The sequence below is a fragment of the Topomyia yanbarensis genome, chromosome 2, assembly GCF_030247195.1.
Source record: "Topomyia yanbarensis strain Yona2022 chromosome 2, ASM3024719v1, whole genome shotgun sequence".
Classification (NCBI taxonomy): domain Eukaryota; kingdom Metazoa; phylum Arthropoda; class Insecta; order Diptera; family Culicidae; genus Topomyia; species Topomyia yanbarensis.
Genome location: NC_080671.1, coordinates 312,239,839 through 312,257,485, shown reverse-complemented (window position 1 = coordinate 312,257,485; position 17,647 = coordinate 312,239,839). Strand labels below are relative to the sequence as shown.

The following is a 17,647-nucleotide window of genomic DNA, read 5'->3' as shown; positions in this document are numbered from 1 at the left end:
CCTGTAACTTTTCGTTCGTTTGCTGGAAAACTTGGAGCATGGAGCCGCAAGTTGATTGGTTATATTTACGCTTCGTACTTCCCTCGAAAAAGTTAGATTCACTGAAGCTGTAAAGCGAGTGCTAAGAAAAATGGTTCTTTATTAAGCGACCCGGCCTCGACCTCTGCAGCAAAATCAGCACCATCGTTAGTAACACCGTTTTTACACGTTCACCAACACCACCAACACCTCCACCACCACCACCATCACCAACCTAGTGTGTGCGTCAACTTGGGGAAACTTTTCACCACGTTGCATGCAGCCGAACATTACACACAGTCTGTACCAACATGCTTTATTCATGATGTTTAACAAAACGAACGAACGATGGTGGTTCCGAAATTCCTGGCTGCGGTTTCCACCTAGAGAGGAAGGCAAGCAAAATTAAATGCCAAAGTAGAATTAAAACCTCTGAGTAGCAAAAGTTGAAAATGTGTTAGACGTCACCAGCAAGCTGTCTGGGCTGATTTTGTAAGTAGCACGACCCCCTCGTACGCCTCTCCTATTCGTTATCCGTACGCATTTTAGTTCTGAATTGAAGTGGCCGGGGGGCGGAAAAACGACTCCGGTCAGAAGTAACAGCCCAAAACGGGAACAACTTTTTGTACGTTATGTCATCGTTTTACAGCATAATAAGAAGCATGAAAAGCGATTTTCTTACCCCAAGGTTTCATGTAGAGAAAGGACCTCTATGCGGCCGACCCCATCCCGTGAATGTCGCCAGGCTTGAATAGAACGTGCACGCATACAGCCACACTCTCTTGTACGGAAGTTTCGAACAAATGGCTTGACATAGGAGGACATTTTGTCCCATTTCCGGTATTTTGAGGCATTGATGGCTGTGGTTATATCTGTGTGTGAAAGAGACATGGAATGAGCGAGAAAGAAAGTGTAGGTGAGGGGTTGTTCACAATGAAAAGTGTTATTGCTAAAGTTTCCAACAGAGGGGTTCATGCTTTGGTTGACTTGAGTATGTCATTATTCCGGAAGCGCAGGCAAGCATTCGCATGCGGCGTCTGGGAAGGAATGGAACCGGGTGTCAGGCAGAAGTTGATTGAAAATGAAACGACGGAACGTGGAAGTGCGATTTGCTTGTTATAATCTTGAGGATCACTCAGGAGGAGAAACTTTTGTACGATAACACCAACAGGGTTTGTTTCAAGCGCATTCAAATGTATAAATTGTTAGCAAAGTTGGCAGTTGTGTGTTCTGTCGTGTTACTAGAGTTATGTTGAGCTCGCGAGGTGGCTTTTGTTTATTCCTATATATTTTAAAATGTACTAACTGTACCCATTGCAGTGATGTAATAGACTACAACTATAGTACGGTGTATTTGTCAAAATATGTCGATTTGTCTGAGGTTCGCTTGTCGTGTATATTACTGCGCGAATTAGAGTGAAAACGAAAATGTTCGTGATTTTATTGAAACGATTGCAAAAGACTAAAACAGATTATTATTCTCTATTCGGACTCCCACATAAATTTTCTAGTTGAGAATATGGGATGAAAACTAAGATATCTTTTCAAATTGTATCCTCCACAATTAAAAATCTAACGACTTTTTAAGTTTATTGTCTTTGAATGAGATTCGTATAATTGACGCAAGCAATTTCTATAGTAGACCTTAGTCCATAGAACATTGAAGGGACCTTATGCATAACATGAACAATATCTGCACTGATGGTTGGGTTGGGCGTTGATATCAGTAGCGAAGTAGAGTGTGATTTACAACTTTGATAACTCTTGTTATTCAGCACTGACAGAACTAATTACAGGATTTGATCGAAAATAGTCTCTTTAAAGAAGAAACGGCCCGTTACGAAGACATAAGCTGCATTCGATTGAAATTAATTCACACTCAATACAGTAAGATTTCAGTAAATTCATTAAAAACTGGGTGAACACCGCCAGTCATTCTGGTAAGGGAACCTTCGTATTCATTTTGCATATTAACCTTCCGGAAGTCGCGCTAGTTCACTGAGTGCACGCTGCGCTGAAAATCTAGCGAAATCGTCTTAGCGCTCCAGCGGCTGCTCGTTCTGTGGGCCATTTGCGCGACTTCCGAAGGGTTGATTACTGATTGATCTGATGATGTGCAAATTATTGATATTCATTCACTGTCGCTATCATATAATTCACTGCTCATATTTAACCATCCTCGTTTGATCCTGTCAAATGAAAGATACTCCTTTCCAGGGTTGTTGAGAGAAATTACGGGCCCGGGGGGTCCAGCATAAGGGTTTTAGTTTATTGTGGAAAATTTTTTGAACAAAGAAAAGGTTAAGCTCGAAATCTGTTGAAAAAATAGTTCTCTGCTTTATGTAAAGTGCATATAAACTTGTGTGGTTGAACTGTAATAGAATACACTGAGTTCTGCAAATTCAAATATTTTTTCATTTCAAAAGGTGTCACGGTCTCCATCGGTTTTCCATCGTTCTCTATCAACACTGAGTGCCTATCACCGATGACAGTAATTTTACAACCAGATATCGGTTCATCAACACGTGGATCAGTAACCACTGCTCTACTTCCCTTGCGAAGGAAGAATTGGGATTGAATCCAGACCCATTGGGCAAAATGACATTCTCGCTTACCATTCATCTACCAACGCAATTTTCTATTATAAAAGCACTTTTTTCATAAGTTTAATTTGTATAAAATCCATCCATTAAATTCTATATGGCCACCTCGTCCACTTTATTCGCCACAGGCAGTTTACACAAACGGTTTAGGGTCTTCTTCGGGTTCCGCTTGACTATGTACTAATAGTCCTCGATTGGGTCGGGCTCTAGTGTGTAGGGAAAGTCCTTGGGCGCCACCTGAACGTTGTTGGCGGCATACAACTACATGTCCTTTTTCGTAATGCCAAGATTCAAGATCCGACCAAAATAGCATAGAACGATCATGTACTTTATGAAAGGTAGCAAACATTTTTTCATGTACTCATGCAGTTAAATTTACTAGTAAAAGGGCTCGGTTGCAATGAATACGTCACTTTTCAAACCACAAACCACAAATACAGAAAACCTATCAAATCAGATATTTCTGCGTGAACTTCGACAGCTTCAAATGCTTGAATATATCGGCCACTTTTCCCTTCAGGTTGGCATTACGCTGATGGCAGTTGATTTTACTACTTTTAACGATTTTATGAAAAATGATTCAGATTTTATGAAAATCGTGCAAAGAAATAAGTCAAGTTTAAGTCGATCAAATATCTCTAAGAAATTTGTACTGGGTTTGAAAGGACTTGATTTATCAATAATTCATATTCATCCAGGTGTCGGGATTGCATAGATTTGTTGCTACCTTTGGCTAGTTTCACCTAGAATTCTTCAAAGATAAAACGCATTCGGCCAGGTCGGTGCGCTACAACATTGCCAGCGCTAAAACTACGACATTTCATTTGTTCGATAGTGTAGCCTTTCATCGAATTCAGCGCATTTGATTTTGGAAAGTCCTTCATTCATTCATTCATTCTCATTTCTCTAAACTATGGCTCGGTGGCTGTTTATGTTCATCATAATTGCTACAAACTTGATGAGCTACGTGTCGACGGTGAAACACTTGAAACAAAAATATATCATACTTCCAAGGATGGTTTCTATCGTATCAATGAACACTCATTTCGCACTCTTCGACAGATTCTCACACGCGCAAGAAAGAATGCTTTGTATCACCTCTACAGCAGAAAATTGATGTGGTTCATCGAATACCGAATGAACACCAGTGAGTGTGCGGACGTATTACTACTGCCTGTGTGTGCATCGTTGCTTGTTTCTTGTCAATACTGATTCGTTCTCCAGCAAAAATCGGTTGTTCATTTTCGTTTTGCGATCTGATTGTAGGAAGAGAGTTGAAGCATTCGATTCAATCATTTTGCGATTGCATGGAAGCACATTTCAAATAAGAATCGATCGCAGGTGAAAGAATAGGAAAAAATAAAATCTACTCAGAATGTCCCGTATATGTAGTTTAGGATAGGGAAATTCAGTACTAACATACACATATTCATAAGTCTGGTACCGATTTATTGTTTGTTTTGGGGATTTATAATGCTATTTTAATTGAAACCGTGTAATCAGCTAATGTTTGCAAATAATCTCTCTTTCGGCTAACATTTACTTTACACCACGGGGACAACTTTACGCCAAAATTAAAGAATGATACTTGAGCTTCTAGTTCAAATTTAACGTTATATTTTGATAAAAGCGAAACATAGTATTTTTCGCTTGTTAAATACAAATATTAAAATTGGATATAGGTTTAAGGAAATGCTTGCAAGTAATCATAGTAGGCGATGAAACTGAAACATAAAATATACGCAAAAAACATTGTAACATAAATTCTCTTGGGAAAGTGTGATATATTAATCAAATTATTAGATAAGAGGATATAGATTACGTGAAACTAACCTAGCAATGTAATGCAATTATTTGTGTTTGTACTTTTTGTCCGTACTTTTGATTGTTTGGTAAATAGTGACCTTATGTCCATTTTATCTAAATTGGGGGCTACTTTACGCCAAGCTTTATTCAAGTCTATATTACACAATCTGTATATTTGATCTAAAATTTACTCTTACTTTGAAATTTGGTTCCAATTCAAAGCGGATTTTTATCAGCGTACTTATAGGACCGTTTTGAAAAATAACAGTAATCGATAATTTGCAAGTTGAGTAGTGCAGTTGCAATTAAGCAAACATACAAAAACGCTATCGCTTTGAACTATGTTTATTGAAGCAATTTGTTGTGGAATGACAGAAAGAGCAGAGCAGCGGGAACTAGTTCTGCAGTATAGGCGAATGACCTTATGGTTAAAATTTTACTAAGAAAAAAGGTCGTTAGTATATTGGAAGTGGATATCTCATAAAAGAAGGATGAACTGAGCTGACCATTAAGTATAACAGCACCATTCGCGTTCCTGTTGGAAAAGCCTTTGCACTCCGGAACACAATTAAAACTACTTTTAGAAAAATACTAAAACAAGGTTTTCTAATTCATAAGGCTCAATGCAAAATTATATCATGAATAATGTTTTTTCTCGGCTTGCTGTTTTTTATTGTACGACTTATTAACTCTTCAAAATAAGGTTATTGGATGCGTGGTACACAGTTTTTGAACATACCCTTTTATTTTTACGAGAACGACATTTATTTACATTTACACATAAATAACAAGCATCATCCATAACAATAAATCAAGAAGTTAACATGATTTTCGAAAAAAAACAACTTTCTGACGTTAAGTAGCCCTCTTGTGGGGGCGACTTTACACCAATTTTAAGTTCTTTATATCTCATGTTCAATCTTGGTTTTCCAAAAGATCTTTTCACTGATTCACATTGAAGAGCTTGAAATTTCCTTTAATTTGATATAAATATCATAAAAATCGATAAAGCCGTTCTCTTGTAGTCCAGGATGCCAACTGAAAAAACATGTTCACCTTTCGCGTCAATATCACTCAAATGAATGAATATACTTTAACAAATAAAAGTTGTTCTTTTACATAATTGTACCAAAAACCTTTAAAACAAAACCAAAATTTAATGCATTAACAAGGAAACTTTTTTTTAACCACGCGCAAAAGTTCAGGACCGTTGAAAGATTCAATCGCCACTCAATTTGTATACTATCATTCAAGTCAAAGTGACATAAATCTTTAAGTGCGGAGGTGTATAAGGGATTATCTATACCTACAATAATACCTGAAAAACTCAAATATTAGTACACTTCAATCATCTAGAAAAAACAAATTCGCAACATTTATTGCGTGACTTAAAATTTGACAAGATAAAATATACATGATAATTATCAAAACGAATGCCAATCATCTATCTTTTTTGAAAATTATCGTCTAGCGATCCTTGGTTGGTATATTTCCAGATAGAGCCAATCGCTACGCAATGAATCGTCTATGGGTAAAGCGCCCGGATACTCATCATAAGAGGTGGAATGGAGGAATGTGGCAAAAGCCAATTATGATTCACTCGCTGAGTGGCGGCGTGCATTAACTGCACAAACACATTGATCGACATAGCTGTGTAGAAAACCGAGAACAAATCGATGGTTTTCGCTGATTGTTTCGCCTATCATCATCCTTGCATACTTCATTAGCCTAATCAGCATTAGATCAATGTTATCTGCTTGCTAACTCATTTTGTCATGCGGGGGTGGTTATGTGAGGAGGGCGAAAGTCCCACGAACGAACGACTCCCTAGCTTAATTTGGTATGCTTTGTGATATAATGGTGGTTTAAAGATGATGGGGTTGAGAGGGGGGAGGGGGTATGGCGGCTGGATGGGGTGGTGGTCTGAGGGGTGATTTAAGGGAATTTTAAAGGGAGGGGAGTAAACAGTAGAAGGAGGTAGCCCCTCTCCGTATACCATCAACTACGTTCCTGTTAAAATCCAGAAACCTTATGCCAGTCAAAAATAATGAGGTTGACGTTTTTCAGAGTTATTGCATAACCTTTCTATATGAGAAAGGCAAAAATGTGCCAAAATCCAAAAAAGTGAATTTTCGTCAATTTTTTTTTTCGAGTTTGCATCAAATCTCGACGTTTCATGCACCTTAAAGACATTTAGCATCAAAAATAAAAATTCTATTTTTAATTTTTCCTATGGTTTATATGGGAAATTTCTGTGTGGCCGCACTCTTAAACCCGTAGTTGCAGAAGCAGAATTCCGATCGATACAATTCAATAGCAGCCGATGGGGAGGTTGTACCTTTCATTTGAGACTAAGTTAAGGCAAATCGGTCTAGCCATCTCTGAGCAAAATGAGTGACATTTTTGACACATAGGAACATACATACATACGTACACGTACAGACTTTTTCCGATCTCGACGAACTGAGTCGAAAGGGATATGACACTCGGCCCTCCGGGCCCGGATTAGGTTGACGTTTTTCAGAGTGATTGCATAACCTTTCTATATGAGAAAGGCAAAAATTCAGTGGAGATAGAATTTAAAGAGAGAGAAACAAAAAAATAAGTAAGGAACAAGCAAGGAAAAAACAAAAAAACAAATGACATGGAACAAAGCGAGAAAGGCGAAAAGTTACATTTAAAATAATGGAAACAGGTTAATAATATGCAAATAGTAAAAAACCCACCAATATTCAAAATTTTAAAAAAAACCAAAGCGGAGAAACAACAGAAAATGAAGTCAACGCCAAGCTAACGCATTTTTGCCTGTTAAATAAATGAACTGCATTAAACAAAACATAAAATGAAAAAGATTAAAACAATGGAAAAGTTGAAAATTGAAAACAAGTAAAAAATTTGCAGCATGAAGCAGATTGAATAAACAATCAATTCAAAAAGAAAAACAAAGGAAATGAAAAGGGAAATTGGGCTAATGTTTCCCTGTTTTACTGTATTGTTTTTTTATTCACGTATAAAATTTCTTCTCTTCAGATTCGCAAACTGTCCGAATTAGGCTAGGCCGTTGCATGATTCGGATTCCTTCATGAAAATACATGAATTTCCACTATAGACCATTGCACGAAAATGTATAACCTCGCTTTTCTGACAGTTCAGAGAGCTTGTTTACATGAACTTAGGATTCGAAAGTATATTATATTGGGTGTAATCAAAAAATTTCTAACACCATGTTAACTCGCTCGCTGAACTGTCATTTTTTCGAGAATTTTTACTCATATGATGTCATCTTGTAATGTCCCATTTTAAGGAATTAATCTTAAAAATATTGTGTGCTATGAGCCATGAGCGGATTTGTAGAAGTTTGGAGTCGTTCCGAAAACTCCATATTGGAGATGTCGAGGCATCTCTACTGGCGCGCATACTGTACTAGCTAATGATGTGACATCAAGAACGCGACAGAGAATCTTGATTGATACCCTTCGACACAAGTTTAAGTTTGACCGTACCAACCAGTAACGCGACGTCGACGTCGTGTAAATTGTCGAATACGACTTGCCAATTGACAGTGCTTAATTTAATACATGTAATAAATTATACAAAACTACTCTTGCAGGAATGGTTTTCGATAGAAATTTTGGTTAAGTATGACGAGCAATGTTGTTTGAATCTGTCATCATTATGCCTGCTTCCCCATGCGTTAGTCGTTAGCCGATTTATCCTACTTTCCGATTAACTCATTATTGCCCAACTTATTACTCGCATCACAAATTGAGTTTCCCGATCGGAAAAAAATGATGTGGTCATTCCAGTAAAATAATTTTTGTACTCAAAGTAGCTAATATAATGAGGAACAACCAGTGAAAATTTAAGATTGATCGATTAATTGATTCCTGGGATATAGTGATCGCCGCGAATTAACTTTTCAACAAAATACAACTCCGAGATAATCGAGTTTTACTGTCGGTGCAGCGAGTCAACGGTCTAGCGTATCAAACACTACGCACCGCTTACGAGTGGTCAATGGGTAGCGGTCTATAAATAGCTGTAACTCAAGTTGTAGTATTCCGATCTTAATGAAATTTTTAGATTTTTTTTTATTTTCGGGTTCTGGTTTTGCAATTTTAAAATGTTCGGGCTCGGGTTTTTCAATATTTAAGCTTTCGGGTCGGGTTCGGGTTCGAAAAAATTGAAACCCGACCATCTCTACTACAAATCTCAAAGGCTAAACCAAACCAATGGAATAGCGGACAAATGCCCCATAAAATAGACGGATAGACAAAAACTGAATCTAAAATCCTAAAGTGGTGGCCCAAAAAAATCGATTATTTTTTTAATCTATTTGAAGTGCATACTCTCAATAGCGCTTATTTAAGTTTCCAACGCTGAGAATTAAGAACTGATATTGCAGCTCTTCACACTTAATTTTTTTCTGCCGAACAAAATAAACTTCTCCTAAGTTATCAGTATAAGCATTTACTGATTATTCGGCTATGTGAGAATTTGCCCTACTCAACTAAGTATGTTGATATCAAGCTACTTCTGAAGTGCATGCGTACATAGTTCAAACTTTACTTCGATATCGATCTTTCGATCTTTTTTTTTTAAATTGGCTTCCCAGTAGTATCTTTGACTTGAATTATTATTGCCTATCCTAATGCCAACGAACGTGTTAAAAAACTCTCAAATCTCATCAAGCGAAATCATTATCATTGCTGTAATATTTTTTTCGCAAAACTTTTCAGTAAACATCCGTCACCCGCGCTAGTGCACTGGGTTCACGCTGCTCTGATAATCTAGCGAAATCAACTCAGGGCACCAACGGGTCTGGTTCAGAGCCTTTTGCACGATTTTCGGTGGGTTAAATCTGTAAATAATACTAAAAACTAACGCCTATTCTATAATATTCAGTTCAGCAATTCGAGAGACCATGCTCACCGCAAGCCATGAAAAATAAACTGCGTTGTGGAGCGACGGTCTCCGGTAATTAAAAAATAATGCAATTAAAATAATAAATAGCGAATAATAAATGCAGTAAAGACCCGTTTTCATCAGCCCCATGGTGTATTTTAGGCTGACGAAATCGGGACATAGATTAAATCGGTACATTTTTTTTCTTTTTTTAGAATAAACCGAAGCTGTTAAAATATTCTTTTTTAGTCCCTGTAGTCTCATAACTATTAGGGTGGGGCATTGTTATATGGAAAAACGTAATCATAGTCACATCAACCGAGCACAGCACTTTTTTGGTTCCTTTTGGGGTCCCAAACAACTGTGCAAAATTTGGGGTCGATTGGTGTTGACCCGGCGTAGCGCATTGCGTTTGAAATTTGTATGGAGATTAGAATGGGAAAACCTACATTTTTGCATTTTTAATTTTACAGACTACAATTCTTCCTTCAGTATGCAAACAAATAGATAGAAGTGTAGTCCAGGATATGCTGAACAACTTTGCCGAAGGATGTATGGTGTTAGAATATCTCTAAGCCAAGTTATAGCTGTTCAAAGTTCGATACATCGAATTAAATGTCAAAAATCATTTTTATTGCCAACACTGCCGGTGTACCACGGTATTTCATATAGCATTCCAAAATAACATTATATATTTTAGTTTTACCACATTGGTATGTTTGGATGAATTATTCAAAAGCCTTAGCTCAATTTCATGAGCGTAGGTAGTGGAGCAATAGGGCGTAGTGAGGGGGGATGGGGGGGGGGGGGGGACTTTAATATGTAGAAATTCGTACTGAAATGTTGTCGAGGTGGAATGTTCATATGAATTATTTCAAAACAATTACACAATGTCCTACGCATAATAGTAACGATGAAATAAAACATACTGTATCCCTTTACCTTGACTTTTATCAATAGAAGTTACGTTACAGACTGAATCAACTGATGTCGAGTTGATATGTCAGAGAATTGCATTGATTATATTTCAGTTTAATAGGCACTATGATTTGATGAGAGGCTCATTTCGACGCTGTTCGATCACCTGAAGCAAAAATTGTTGTAGGGATCTGGTGGATTTCATTTTGAAATCCAGAAATTAGCTTCACGCTTCGTGATCGAACAGCATAGAAATGAGCATGCTATCAAATCATAATGTGTATTAACAGTTATGTGTCCAACAAAAAACACCTTTAACAGGCCAACGAGGGTACCCGGGTACCCACAAATTGAAATGCTCATAACTATGGCTTCCTTTAACCGATTTGGACACTTTTAGATGTTTTGGATTCAGGAACTCGTCTGCTTTTTGATTTTGTACAATAGAACCGGAATAATGGATCTGGTTTTTGGTAATCCGGATTTTCCGGAGTAATGTTCCAGTACTAGGATATGATTTGTAAATTTTAATAATGTCCTAGCAATATGAGTATCAAAACTCTTCAAATTGTCTCGGAGGTCTGTTTTTTATTGTTACGGGGCCCTATGGCAATTTGAAAAATGGAATTGGAATGGAATGGCCACTCACGGCCTCACAGGAACCTGCTCCGGAATGTCCGTTCCGGGGTCAAATCACCAAATGGTTCCAAAACTACGAGATGCAGCCTACTGATACAATTCCATGAATTTTGATGCCCATATTGCTAGTATTCCATTGAAGTTCGCAAATAGTACCCCCGCACTGGAACCTGCTTCCGGAAACCCGGATTCCCGGGAACCGAATGGAGTAACCCGATTCATTTTTACCAAGTCCAAAAGTGGATGAGTTCTTGAATCCAAAACGGCCAAAAGTATCGAAATCGGTTGGATATTACCTTAGTTATGAGCATTTTAGTTTTGTGGGTACCCGGGTACCCACGTCGGCCTGTTACGTAGTAAAAAAAAATCAGGAGCCCCTCCTCACTCCCACCCTTACTATATCAACAATATTATTAACCCAAAAGCTTGACTTAGTGAAGTTCTAAGATGTCACAAAATTTCAATTTCCAGCTATGGATAAAACATAGGAATTTAATTAATTGAAACTTAAAAAAGGTACCCGGGTACCGCATCGGACACACAACGGTTAAACCGAAATATAATCCTCTGACATATCAACGCGACATCAGTTGATTCAGTCTGTAACGTAACTTCTATTGATAAAAGTCAAGGTAAAAGGATGCAGTATGTTTTATTTCATCGTTACTATTATGCGTAGGACATTGTGTAATTGTTTTGAAATAATTCATTTGAACATTCCACCTCGACAACATTTCAGTACGAATTTCTACATATTAAAGTCCCCCCCATCCCCCCTCACCCCTCACTACGCCCTATTGCTCCACTACCTACGCTCATGAAATTGAGCTAAGGCATTTGAATAATTCATCCAAACATACCAATGTGGTAAAACTAAAATATATAATGTTATTTTGGAATGCTATATGAAATACCATGGTACACCGGCAGTGTTGGCAATAAAAATGATTTTTGACATTTAATTCGATGTATCGAACTTTGAACAGCTATAACTTGGCTTAGAGATATTCTAACACCATACATCCTTCGGCAAAGTTGTTCAGCATATCCTGGACTACACTTCTATCTATTTGTTTGCATACTAAAGAAAGAATTGTAGTCTGTAAAATTAAAAATGCAAAAATGTAGGTTTTCCCATACTAATCTCCATACAAATTTCAAACGCAATGCGCTACGCCGGGTCAACACCAATCGACCCCAAATTTTGCACAGTTGTTTGGGACCCCAAAAGGAACCAAAAAAGTGCTGTGCTGAAAAACGATCATTTTGCCCCACCCTAATAACTATTTCAGATCATTTAATATAAATTTCCCTTAAAGGAATTTTCCAGTAGGGTCAGCCGAAAAACACGAAAATCGAAAAATTCAACGTGCACAAACTGTTTTGGACGTGGATCCACAAAATAATGTCGGAGCCGGATTTTCGTGGATTTTCATTATGTGTTAGGGGTCCCACCAGCCCCTTATTTGGTCTTATTTATGGTTATTGGAAATAATAAAAATCTTTCGTCCATATTTAATGTTAAACATCTTTTTTGATAATAGTCCGATTTCACCAAGTATATAGTTCGTTCGAAATGTATTCGTATTAGCTTTCCAAAAATATATAAAATATTTATCCGTGTCGTCAATTTCGGCAGTTAATTGAAAAAAAATGCAAAAGCGCCATTTTTACACATTCAAACATTCATATTATGGAAACTGGACATCAGAATCAAAAACAAATTAATAGCGTTCTGTCTGGGTGACAGGTGTTTCATTTGAAATTGATTTGGAAAAGATTGGATTAGCCATTGCTGAGAAACACGAATGAGAGTTTGTCCATTGCATACACATATAGACACACACAAATATTGTTCCAAATCGTCAAGCTGAATCGATTGGTATATAAGATTCGGTCCTCCAGGCCTCGGAAAAAAATCTTGAACCTTTGAGCGAATTCTATACATTTCTTGTATAAGAAATGTGAAAGCAAAAACAGCATATGGCTCAATGACCCAACTGATATGAAAACTAAATAGAGACTGGGTGCATTTTAACTAAATTAACTAAATTATTTCCATCCAACATTTCACGTCAGTCAAGAGGAGCAATTGCAGTTGAGCTTTTATCGTGGTTGAATCGTATAAAATCAAAGTTGAGATCGTCGTTAGTTGTATCAAAAACTTTTCCGTCGTCAGAACACGCATATAATCTTGAAACTAAGGATTTATGATGAAGATCTACCATGTCAGATGCACAATCAGTTAGAACACGTTCCACAGTGTCGCCTAGCTGGACAAAACCTCATTTTGGATTTCAGAAAATTCAACATTTTTCTATGTTTGTAAACAAGTTGGATAGAGTTCTCTCAAAATATTAAGTCTTAAAGACAAAAGTTCGTTTTTTTGCAGAACATCAAAAGTGAAGTAGATAATGAATTATAAAAAAGCTGCATTCAAACTATTGTTATTCAAATTTATATATCTTTTTGGTTAAGATCCCGATGAGAGTCAAACTGATATTTATTCAAAGGTTTCTTCTTCCTCAAACAAAAAAGTCATTGTACTTTCTTTGAAACACTTTTTCAACTACATGCGACTGGATAATTAGTGTTCTTTCCGGAAATGAATTTTTCAAGACTTCAAAATGGCGAGTTAAGCGAAAGCAATTATGTGAAAAACATCCCCCAGAGGTAGGGTTCGAATCTGTAACCCTGGGGACTCCGGCGCAATGCCCAAACTTTTATGCTATCCCTGGGATATGTTGATGCCCCAGAAAGAATGCATGATTATCGCATTGGCAACAGTGATCGTAGCCTGCCTCAAAAGCGAAATCACCTAAGGGTTTATGTATTGGGCCGGAGTCTCAAGGGTTGTAGGTTCGAATCCTGCCTCTGAGTTTTTTATATGGTTGCTTTCGCTTAACTCACCATTTCGAGCTGTTTCCCCGTTGGATATCACCAAAAAGTCTTAAATAAAGATATTTGCAAAACCATTCATTTGATGAATATCTTGTTTGCCCCTTTTTGCTCGGAGGCATGAAAAATGTTATTTTTCATAAGTCTGCAGGAGACGCATAATAGTGTTAATTATCCATGGTTCGTAAAGTAATTTTTAACATTTTAACAAATTTGTATTCTGTTAAAAAAACACTTAAATTACTTTTTTGAAAACTAATTTTTCAGATATAGTGCACATCATATTCGAAATCGTTGAAATTTTCAACCACTCTCAGTGCCAAAATAAAGTTGAAAAGTAAAAATGAAAAATAATGAAGTGAAGTTTTCATCAAATTCGAGCAGCTTTTGAGGTTTTGTCCGACTTTTGTATGAAGGGTGATCACTGTCCGTCGTAAAGCCGTGTGGTGTCCGGCGGGCTGAAATCTTTTTGCACTATTTCAACCAAGAATAGAACCTCTGGGAACTGCTCCCATGTCGTAAGAGGCGACTAACAACATGCTAGGAGTTCCTAGGCCGAGGTTTTGTTCCGTACCGAAGACTTAATCTGGGCGGACCTTAAGGTTTTCCATATTACCCTCTTTCCAGTCTGTATTTAGTGAATCACTGACATATACCTTTTCTGATTCGCCTTTCTTGATTGTGTACCAACGTTTTAAGTTTCTTCTGGCGGTTGTATATTAGCCGTAAATGACGAAATCTAATTCTACACTAAGTAACAGAATATATTAATATACCGGCACTTCCACGCCAAGGTTTAACTTCCAAAGCTTTGGCTTAAAAACCGTTTTTAAAAAATGGAAACTTTCATGCAGGAAATTTATTGAATTGGCCTAAGATGGAGCTGTCGAATTTCACAAAAAGCTTTTTATGTTGCAAGTGATCTGTAGTTGTGTTAAATTAGGTATTTTTCTATTATATTTGGAACCGTCTACCGACAAATCTACATTTACGAATACCTCCAAAAGTGACTTCTTGAGGTCTCATGAAGGCCTGACACTAGCTTTATGATACTTTTGCTTTTCTAAACAGTAATAAAAATCTCAACATTCAAGAACTTCACTTTGTCAGAAAATGTAGGGCCATCGGAAGTTAAAACTTCGTAAAATCGCACTCCTGGTCCTTTTTTCAGTGCAGTACTCTACGTCACTCGTTCAAATTTGCACCGCTCTTATGGTAGTCGGTATTTGCTAGTATTACTGTTCTCCCATACATTCTGGTAGTCAAACGGTGGGATAGCAAAATTCTTACAAGTTTCCTATCTCATGCCTCCACGCGATTCTAAGTCTATTGATGACATTTGGTCCTTAGACCGCAGAATGAGAGGGTGCGAACAGAATGAGAGGGTGCGAACAGATCTAGTCGAGAAAACATTGCCGTAAAAATGAATAGTTGATCGGAAATTAGCCCCAATACGACTAATCTGACTAGTATCTATGAACACGGCTCAATACGTATTGAAAATTCGCCGCGTCTGTTTTTATGAACCTAATTTAAAGCTCCGTTATTGCTAACAAGCCCGTGCATCAGATTAACAATCCTTTATATTTCCCTTCAGTGTTCGGTATTATCGCTCGTATACTTGTATTCCACAAACAATCCGATATGGAAAATAAGAAATACTTTCCTTGATTTATAACATCTCGCGCTATTTTTGCCAGTATAATATGCTGTCACTTGGTAGTTTTCAAGCCAATAAATATATCGTAGAGAAGAAGTAGCGAGTTCTGTCCAAATACTGTTGCAATAAATAGTGATCCGGCCCATTACGCAGATAAGATTAGCTTTTCCAGGCAATACTCCCACGATCGGCTGTGTGGAGTTCAAATTGTTTTTGTTTAGGGAACATAGTATACTCTCGGTAGCCGGCTGCCCAGAGTTTAAAAATAACCAAAAACTAAACAAGATCATCTCTTTTTCGAGTGATCGTGCACTCGAAGACTAACTAAACAACTACCTAATAAAATATGCTTTACAGGTCGCATCGTTTGCTTGGAGCGAATCCTAGACCTGATACCCTTCCAAACCACCAACTCCGCGACACCTATGGAAGAGTCTGATGAATCGTCGTCCTTCCGTTAAGTAGGTGGAGCATCAACACTTCCTGTCTACCTTATCCTTTATCCTTCCCCGTGAACGATGGAGATGGGGGCGGCCGGCAATGATGGCTATCATGCTGTTGAGGTTTTAATATGGGTCGGATTGGTATGAATTCCTACTTACCACTTCCTAAGCAATTCTTATTAGATAATCAGCAGTCAAACATGATGAAGTCAGTGTGCAATCCGCCAAAATCATCGTCACAACGCAACGCAACGCAACGCAAGGGTGATCACTGTCCGTCGTAATGGACCATTTTATGAATATGTTCAGTCAGGGCAGTCTACCAAAGATAAGTTATCTGATAATTGAAATAGCATCCTTAGCAATTTTCCGCTCTTCATCAATTTTGCTTTGGTGAAACTTCAACACAATTCGATTGGACGCCATTCCGTGCAGTTTCATCCCTTGTTCAACGATATCTACGCCAATTTCGTGATACTACTGTTGCGCCAAAACTGCGTGAGTTTACATTAATCAATTTATATAAGATAAGAGCCGTTATTCGCAAACAAATAATAACGTATTCGTATTTTTTTTGTCTAGCTGGTTTAAAAAAATAAAATTTTCAATTCACGAAAACTCATTTTAAAATACAAAATACACGAGGGATGAACTCCAGTATCTATTCAAAACTGAAGTTGTCTCTAGCACGACCGATGTAACAACATGGTTGCAAGTGCATTAATTTGAAAATGTCCTACCACCATCCTTGGTATAGAATTGCGTTGCACCACACCATTACAAATAAACCCCAACCAGTAATATCTGAATGGACTGGAGTGCATTTGACGTTACACATGGCATTGAGGTCAGCTCTACTCTTTGGCGGCAAGAGTTTGTCATTTCCACGTGCACAAGTATGCTCACATTTTCACACTCCAATTTTTTTTTTTCACTGATGGATAGTCATGGTGAGGAGGCTGCTATCGCCAGCACTGACATGGAATGATTAATTCGAATGCGAAATATATAACATAATTGCGTGCTGGATGTGTCAGTCGCAAACATCCAACGGGTATTACATTTGGCCGGAGATGAATGAGGCTTGACATTTTTTGTTCCGCTCGCTCACTCCGTCCACGCCGAGCCCGCAAAAACTGTATCATTTCCGTTCGAGTGTTTTTATTGTGTGCAGATACTCTATCCAACGACAAGCCTGCTAGATACTACACTCGGATACAGAACCAGCTGGGCTACTGTGATGATGAAGGGCGATCTGGCTCAAAGTTTTATTATCAGCTACCGGCGTCGACAGCATTTCAGAGGCAAGTTTCTATTTGTTTTAATCCCTAGCTCTGATGACTTTTGTGTACCGCACAACTGTGCTTCGCCAACGTAAACTAGGACAGGTCTCATTCATACTAGTTCCCATTTCGGTTATCTGTTATCTTGTTTGTTTGGGGATGATACTGAGGATGATGATGACCATGATGATGGCGATCGTTGGATAATTTGAAATGGTTCAGTAAAATTAAATTCCACTTTCCAGCGATGCCAGGCTTAATTGTTTATGTACCTATTTTCCCCGGGTTAATAAAGGATCCCGGTTTCAATTTCGCGATAACAGAGGCAATGGGCTTTTCAGTTATTCATGCGTTGTCCAGTATTCAATTGCCGCTGTTATTTGATGCACTGTATGATGTGGATGTCCAACGATTAAATGGTGTTTTCGGCGTAAAACTCTTCCATTCATACGTCCATCATCTGTTGGGAGCTAA

General features: G+C 37.8%; 1 protein-coding gene across 9 annotated transcripts in view; it reads left to right on the top strand.

The window, feature by feature from the left end:
* The window catches only part of LOC131683573 (amyloid-beta-like protein), a 268,575-nt gene that overhangs the window by 190,637 nt on the left and 60,291 nt on the right, over positions 1 to 17,647 (top strand). The gene's annotated exons all lie outside the window — the stretch shown is intronic.